Source organism: Panthera onca, chromosome X (assembly GCF_046562875.1).
Source record: "Panthera onca isolate mPanOnc1 chromosome X, mPanOnc1 haplotype 2, whole genome shotgun sequence".
Classification (NCBI taxonomy): Eukaryota; Metazoa; Chordata; class Mammalia; order Carnivora; family Felidae; genus Panthera; species Panthera onca.
The window spans coordinates 41,557,142-41,566,091 of NC_138357.1; the positions used below are offsets into that span (position 1 = coordinate 41,557,142).

The following is an 8,950-nucleotide window of genomic DNA, read 5'->3' on the forward strand; positions in this document are numbered from 1 at the left end:
GCTGTTGGTGAGGATGAGGAGAAACTTGAATTGTCATTCATCACTGGTGGGTATATGTAAACTGGTACAAACATTTGGCAAACTCTTTGGGAGCATCTTCTTTTTTTAAAAGTTATTTCTTTATTGAGAGAGAGAGAGAGAGAGAGCGCACAAGCAGGGGAGGGGCAGAGAGAGAGGGGAAGAGAATCCCAAGCAGGCTCTGCACTGTTAGTGCAGAGCCCGACACGGGGCTTGATCCCACAAACCGAACTGCCTTTGGCAGAATCTTCTAAAGCTAACTATATATGCATTCTCTATGACTCAGCAATGCCATTTCTAAGCATATGCCCAATAAAAGTGCAAATATATTTACCAAAAGATATATACATGGCTGCCACTGCCCTTGGGTCTTGAAAGGGGAAGTGAGAGGGAGCTACCAACTATCTTCAGACACTGGGGGTCACTGCCACTGGGGAGGTGCAGTAGCAGAGTGCGAGTGCTGTGCTTGTGAACGGGGGTAGGCAGGAGAGGGCAGTGGCCTGTACCAGCCACAGGGAATAGAAATAAGAAGGAGAAAGAACCACCGAAAGCAGGGAAAAGTTCAAAAGGACAAAAAAAAAAAAAAATAGAACTAGAGTGGTACTGTCAAAAAGCTGGAGCTACAGAGCTTGAAATTAACCACTGAAAAATACTAAAATGTTGGGCCCTCACCTCCTTCTAAGGATACTGGAAGCAGCATGTCATATTCAGCCTGATATATGGCCCATCATTGTGTCAACTACTTTGCATGACTCCAAATTGATTCACTTATAGTTCATTTGACCTTTGAATTGACCCTGGCTTTTTAAATTCTGGTTTTTCTCCCCAGTTTTCACCATCCTATTTCCACCCACTTACTAAATACAATTGACTCATGCATGTGAATTATATCATTATTTTTCATGTTTTTACTCTCTTGTCTCTCAACATTGCTCTTAATTTGAACATTACAGCCTGAACATTTGAAAAAGTTTTAATATTTCTGTCACTTTTCAAACTTTAAAATATTATATCCACCTTCACCATCAACAATTGCTTTATCTTGTGAATTGCCTCTGTTAGGACACTGTGTTGTATTTTGGATCTTGTAGCCTTGTGAGATGCAGAGAACATGTACCAGTCCAGGACAGAATAGCCCCAAAGGCTTAGGAAATGAAACTAACAAAGAAAATGTCAAAGAACTTGGCAACATGGCTTGTTGTACTTCAAGTATGTGAATGGCTTTTGTGATAAAATACTGTCAAGGTTGTTTTCTAGTCTCCCCGAAGAAAATAGTGGGGAGTAATTGGCTCAAATTGCAGAACATCATTTTCATTAGATGCAAGGGAAAATTTTGTAGTGTGGGTTTTTGGTAAGAAAGCTGAAGTCTCGGAGATTGGTAATAAAGAATAGAGCAGTGAAGTGCAAAGTGTTTCAGGTGAATGGTGACAAAATAAAAAGTGTCAATTCCTGCTTGCTGGAAATGTCACCACACACAAATCATTTAACTTCTGTGGCAGTTTCCTCACCTCTAAGGTGACTTGATGAGCTTAATATTTGGGTGTTTTTAACTCTATTGGATAGATTAGGCAGGGTCCCCGTTGAGGGAAATTTCCCTGCAAGATGGATTACCAATTAACAAGATGCCATTCAAGGTGATAAATACTGGGGTGTGATTTTTTTACTTTTTCCTTATTTTGCTTCAGCAAAATGCATTGATACATTTTTTTCTTTTCTTTTTCTCTTTAAAATATAATGTTTGTTATAGACTAACACCGCTTATGGATATAGATGCAAAAATCCTCAACAAGCTTTCCGGTGGTGACAACCTTCCCACAAGAACATGCCCCTTGAAAAGGACCTCCTCCACCAGTCCACAAAAGAGGAGATGAGGAAGCATACGAAGAAGTGCCTGGTGCAGAGCCCCAACTCCTACTTCATGGATGTGAAGTGCCCAGGATGCTACAAAATCACCCCCATCTTTAGCCATACACGAACAGTAGTTTTGTGTGTTGGCTGCTCCACTGTTCTTTGCCAGCCTACAGGAGGAAATGCAAGGCTTACAGAAGGATGATCCTTCAAATGGCAGCAGCACTAAAAGCACCCTGAATCTAGATGAGTGGGAAACTATCCTAATAAACATATTTTGGATTAAAAACAATCCTTGGGGTGCCTGGGTGGCTCAGTTGGTGAAGCATCTGACTCTTGATTTCTCTCTCTCTCTTCCTCTGCCTCTTTCCCCTGCTCGTGCTCTCTCTCTCTCTCTCTCAAAAAAATCCTCAACAAAATACTAGCAAACAGAATCCAACAGCACATTAAAAAGATAAAACGCCATGACCAAGCGAGATTTATCCTAATAATACAAGGGTGGTTCAACATAAGAAAATCAATCAATGTAAAATACTACATTAATAGAAGGAAGAAAAATAAATCCATGATAATCTCAATTGCATCAAAGGATATGATTAAGAAAGTGAAAAGATAACCTACAGAATAGAAGAAAGTATTTGTATATCATGTGTCTTATAAGGTGCTAGTATCTAGAACATCTGAAGAACTCTTACAACTCAACACAAAAGACAAACAACCCAGTTAAAAATGGACAAAGGATTAGAACAGACATTTATCCAAAGAAGATATACAAATAGTCAACAAGCCCATGAGAAGATGCTCAGCATCTTTAGTCATTATGGAAATGCAAATCAAAACCACAATGAGGAAATGAGGTATCACTTCACATTCACTGGGATGGCTATTACAAAAAAAGAAAAGAATGAATGTTGGTGAAGATGTGGAGAAATTGGAAGTCTCATACATTGCTAGTGGGAATGGAAAAGGGCTCAGCCAATGGGCATAACAAGTTGGTGGTTTCTCAAAAAAGTAAACGTAGAATCACCATATGACCCTGCTGTTTCACTCCTAGGTATATGTACAAAAGAATTGGAAAACAGGTAACAAACAAATACACGAACACTCATGTTTATGGGAGTACTATTTACAATAGCCAAAAGGTGGAAAGAACCTAAATGTCCATCAATGGATGAATGGACAGATTGTGGTATATACATACAATGGAATATTATTCAAGACATAAAAAAGAATGAGGTAGTGATACACGGTACAACATGTGCATGACCCTCAAAAACACTCTTCTCAGTGAAAAGAGGCCAGAACCAAAAGGTCACATATTGTATGATTCCAGTTATAGGAAATGTCCAGAATTTATATGAAATATCCAGAATAAATCTGTAGAAGGTAAAGGCATGTTGGTGGTTGTCAGGGGCAGAAACAGAAGGAAGGAGGAATGGAGAGCATCTGCTTAACATGCACAGGGTTTCCTTTTGGGGTGATAAAAATGGTTTGGAACAAAATAGAGGTGGTTGTTGCACAACATTATGATCATACCAAATGCTACTGAATTGTTCACTTTAAAATGGTTAATTTTACATTATGCGAATTTTACCTCAATAAGAAAAAGTTTTAAAAATAGAAAGCTTGAATTTGACCTGTTGCCTATCCACATATGTCCTGGGAAAAAAAAGTTTCTGTCTAGTACTTAACTGCTGGCTTATTTTAAAGCAAACATTTAAGGAATGTGGACCTAAATGGGCTTATGGATTACTTGGAGTAGGAAAGTTATTTGGAGACTGGAAGAGGGGTATTAGTTTTGGAGCAACTTTCTCATTGTACCTTTTAATCCATAAGCATGTGAGAAATATTTTATGAATATTTAGAATCTTTTTAAAATTTTTATTTATTTATTTATTTTGAGGGGGGGGGGGGATGAGAAGGGGAGGGGCAGAGAGACAGGGAGAGAGAAAGAATCCCAAGCAGGTTCCTCACTGACTGTGCAGAGCCCAGTGCAGAGCTTGATCTCACGAACTGTGAGGCCATGCATGACCCGAGCTGAAAGCAAGAGTTGGACGCTTAACTGACTGAGCCACCCAGGCGCCCCAAATATTTAGCATCTTAATAAATTGCTCTGAAATTCATGAAGTTAACTTTGTAGGACTGGGCCACAGAATGGTCTTTTCTTAAGCTTTTTTTTTTTTTTTAAGATTTATGTGTTCTTTTTACAAAGTTATGTTTTAAAATGAGTGCTTTTTGAGAAGTGATCTATATTTACCTTAATGATGGTTTAAGTACTAAAAAATAGATACATGCACAAGAATGTACTCTTTGTAATGGTTCCAAACTGGAAACTACCCTAATGCCTTTCAGCAGTAGAATGGATAAATTAACACAATGCAATAATATACTGCAATGAGACTAAATGCACTGCTACTATACACAATAATACAGATGTATTTCACAAGCAGTGTGAAGTAATACAAGCCAGTGTGAATTGAATACAAATGTGAAGTAATACAAGCCAGACATGAAAGAGTACATATTGGATGATTCCATTACAGTTCAAAAATAAGGAAAATTACTCCATGGTGTTAGATGTTAGGGTAATGGTTACCTTTGCAGGGGCTAGTTACTGAAATAAGTAACAAGGGGACTTCTGGGGTGTTCTCTCTCTTTTTTAAAAAATATACTTCAGTTTTTAGAGCAGCTTTTGGTTCACAGTGGTATTGATCGGGAGGTATAGAGATTTCCTATATACCCTCTGCTCCTACACGTGCATAGCCTCTCCCGTTATCAACATTCCCCACCATACTGGTAAACATTTGTTACAATCAATGAACCTACACTGACACATCATAATTATCCAGAGTCCTTTACATTAGAGTTCACTCTCCACGTTGTATATTCTATGAGTTTCACATGCATCCATCATGTTAGTATCATACAGAGGAGTTTCACTGTCGTAAAAATCCTCTGTGCTTCCCCTATTCAGCCCTCCCTCCCCACTAGTCCACTGATTGTTGTACAATCTCCATCGCTTTGTCTTTTCCAGAATGCCATATAGTTGGAATCATACACTATATAGCCTTTACTTGTTCTCTTTTTTTTTATCTGGATGCTGTTTACATGGATGTGTTCATATTGTGGAAATTCATCAAGCTGTACACCTGATTTGTACTTTTCTGTAAGTATGTTAGAGTTCTATTAAAATATATAAAAGCAAAAAAAGCAACAAAACAAAACAAAATATCGAAAAGCAAACAAACCAGCATACAACACAATCCCTCAAAATCACAAACCCTTTCAGCTAACTGCCCTGTATCTCTTTTCCTCCTGCTTATCACGGCCAACTTCTTGAGTTTTCTATACGCACTTCCTCTATTTCCTCGCTTTCCACTCATTCGTCAACCCACTCCAATCTGGTCCTCTGTCCCCACAACTCTCCTAAAATAGCTCTCACAAAGATCACCAATGGCTTCCCATGTTGTTAAATCTGATGGAAAATTCTCTATCCTTGACTTGCTTCGCACCCCAAAAGTATTTAATACTGCCGACCACTTCTTCATTTTCTGAAACATTCTCTTGTGGATTTTGTGACATGATACTCTCACAGTATTCTTCCTGCTCCTCTGACTACTCCATCTCTGTCTCCTCATCCTCCTCTATCCAGGCATTAAATGTTGAAGGTTTCCTGAAGGCTCAGCTCTACGTTTTCACTTCTCTTTCTACACTTCTCTCCTTAAGTGACCTCATTCATTCCTATGGTTTTCAACCCAATTTATATCCTTTAAATTTTTTTTAGGATTTAATTATTTTTGAGAGACAGAGAGAGAGTGCGAGTGGAGGAGGGGCAGAGAGAGAGGGAGACACAGAATCCGAAACAGGTTCCAGGCTCTGAGCTGCCAGCACACAGCCCAACGTGGGGCCCAAACCCACAAACCATGTAATCATGACCTGAGCTGAAGTCAGACGCTTAACTGACTGAGCCACCCAGGTGCCCCTATATCCTTTTTTAAAAAATGTTTATTTATTTTGAGACAGAGAGAGAGAATACGAGTGGGATGGGGGGGAGAGAGAGAGAGAGAGAGAGAGAGAGAGAGAGAGAGAATCCCAAGCAGGCTCCATGCTGTCAGTGCAGAGCCTGACACAGGACTATCCCACAAACCATGAGATCATGACCTGAGCTGAAATCAAGAATTGGACGCTCAACCAACTGAGCCACCCAGGCGCCCCATCAATCCAATTTATATCCTACCTCCCAAGTTACAGCAATATCCCAGACTTCTCTGAGCTCATATTCATGTTCATTTACCTAATTTACATCTCCATCTGAATGTTACACCAACATCTCAAACTTAACTTCTCTAAGACTAAAATCTTGATTTCTCCCTGCCCCAACTTTTTCCTCATCCATCTCAGTAAACAGCACCAGCATCCATCCATTTGCTCAATCCAGGGATATTTTTTGTCTTCCCCAGTTGCTCATGCCCCAAATCTGGGAGTCCTACACCTGTCTTCCTAATTGTCATTTCTAGCCATGAAAAAATGGGGGAATGTGGGTGAAGATGAAAGAATTCACATAAATCTTTTCTGGAGCTTTCTTTGAGGTCTGGTCAGGTAAATTACTGTAAGTAGGTGTCATGAGGCACCACACAGATCCCTGCCTCCACCCTCGGCTGCTGGAAATGTTGGTTGCTGACGGCTCACAGTTATGCCACTCTCTTTGCATTGCTCTTAGCCAAAGGTGGCTTTGTCTAAGATTATGTCCTCTCAGCCATAGCCTTACAGTGTGGTAAACAGCACATATCCAATGAGAATACAAAGGTTCACAACCTTTGCTTCAATTTTGGATAATTCTGAAAGGTCATCCTGGCTCCATAGCTCTCTGTGGGAACAGCTGGAGCTTTTCAGTCCAACTTCTCCTTCCCCCCAGTCCTGCTTTCCTCACTCCCACACAGGCATTGGTCCCAAGTGTACTCCTCATAACCTTCCTGTATGCAAATCTCTGCATCAGAGTCTATTTCCAGGAAACCTGACCTAAGATAACAAACTAAAAATGTACATACCTAGAAGAGTGAAGAAGAAAGAAGCAACACTCCAATTTAATACAAAGAGACAAGTATTAACCTTAGGGCATGGTTGAGGAGGGGTGGAGCAACTCTACCTACAAGGGAGCCAAGATGGCTATAGAACAGGGAATAAATTGGAAAGTCTGTGTTTTTCAAGGCACAGCTAACAAAGATTTCACCTTTGCTCAGCAGCAGATTTCAGCTGGATGCCTTCTTATGCATCTAGTCTAGGTTACCATTCACTTCTGTTTCCTTATAAAAATAGACTCCTGGTCCACCAAGCCCAGAAAATGACACTTTTCTGACAGCCACAGTATGAAAGGACTGGGATGGAGGCCACTTCATTCTCTGTGCACATCTATCCCCAATACACACATAGACACACACACAGACACACATGCACACACAAACACGGACACAGACAGACAGGCGCACACACACACACACACACATGCACACACACACACACACACACACACACACACACACACAGTATTGATTGGCACAGACCAGGGTCTAAAAGAAATAATACACCTACCTCAGGATATTTATACTTTTGAAAAAAATCACCAAAGGGGAAGCCAATACTCTAACTTGAGAATTAAAGATTTACACTTGTTTTCTACAGTTTTATAGTTTTAGCTCTTATATTTAAGTGTCAGATCCATTGAGTTAATTTTTGTATATGGTGTGAGGTAGGAGTTCAACTTCATTCTTCTGCATATGAATCCACTTGTTCTAGCACCATTTGTTAAAAAGACTATTCTTGGGCCATTGAAATGTACTGGCACCCTTGTCAAAGATCAATTTATCATAAATGGTAGGGCTGACATTTAATTCTTCCTTTGAAAATCATTTGTTATGTTTCTTTTTTTTATTTTTTTAATTTTAAATTGTATTCATTTTTGACAGAGACAGAATGTGAGTGGGGGAAGTGCAGAGAGTGAGGGAGACACTGAATCTGAAGCAGGCTCCAAGCTCTGAGCTGTTAGCACAGAGCCTGATGCGGGGTTCAAACTCACTGTGAGATCATGACCTGAACTAAAGTCAGATGCTTAACTGACTGAGCCAGCCAGGTGCCCCTCATTTATGTTTCTTATGGCAAAAGTAATATATATTCAGGGCACCTGGCTGGCTCAGTCAGTGGAGCATGTGACTCTTGATCTCGGGGGTCATGAGTCCAAGCCCCACGTTGGGCATAGAGCTTACTAAAAAAAGGTAATATACGTTCATTGAAGAAAAATATATGTGAGCAAAAATGAAGATCACATATCACTCCACCTTCCAATCTCAATGTCACACAATCCACTACTGTTAACATTTTAAAAATATCCTTCCAGGCTGTTTTCTTAAGTGTAGTATTTTACAGAAATGATATTATACTTTAATGCTGATTTGTATCTTGCTTTTAAAAAAGCTCCACAGTGCCATAGATATATTTCCATGTCAATAAATATAAATCTATACCACATCATTGGTTTTATTGACTTCATAAGAGTCAGTAATATGGATGTGCCTTAATTTTTTTAACCCTTTCTCTTATTGTTAGACATCAGATAGTTTCCAATGTCTTCCCAATGTAACACAGCTGTCATGAACATCCTGATGCATACATCTTTACATACCTGTCCAGTTATTTCAGAGATAGTAAACTGCCAACCCACTGGCTGATTTGTGCTCACAGTTGTGTTTTGTGTGGACAGCACATCTTTTTATTTTTATTTTATTTTATTTTATTTTATTTTGAGAGAGAGGGAGAGTGTGTGTAAGGGCAGAGAGAGAGAGAGAGAGAGAGAGAGAGAGAATCCCAAGCAGGCTCTACGCTGTCAGTGCAAAGTCCAATGCAGGGCTCTATCTCACAAACTGTGAGATCATGACCTGAGCTGAAACCAAGAGTTGGATGCTTAACTGACTGAACCACCAGGCACCCCAGCACATCTTCCTAAATAAAAAAGTTATGTCAAATTTGGATGATTTGTTAGGAGACATTCCTAGAAACAGGATTGCTGGGTTCTGATTTAGCAAGGTTCTGG

General features: G+C 39.7%; 1 pseudogene; it reads left to right on the plus strand.

The window, feature by feature from the left end:
• Positions 1–1,840: 1,840 nt before the first annotated feature.
• On the plus strand, positions 1,841–2,071 carry LOC145713604 (small ribosomal subunit protein eS27 pseudogene; annotated as a pseudogene).
• Positions 2,072–8,950: the final 6,879 nt, after the last annotated feature.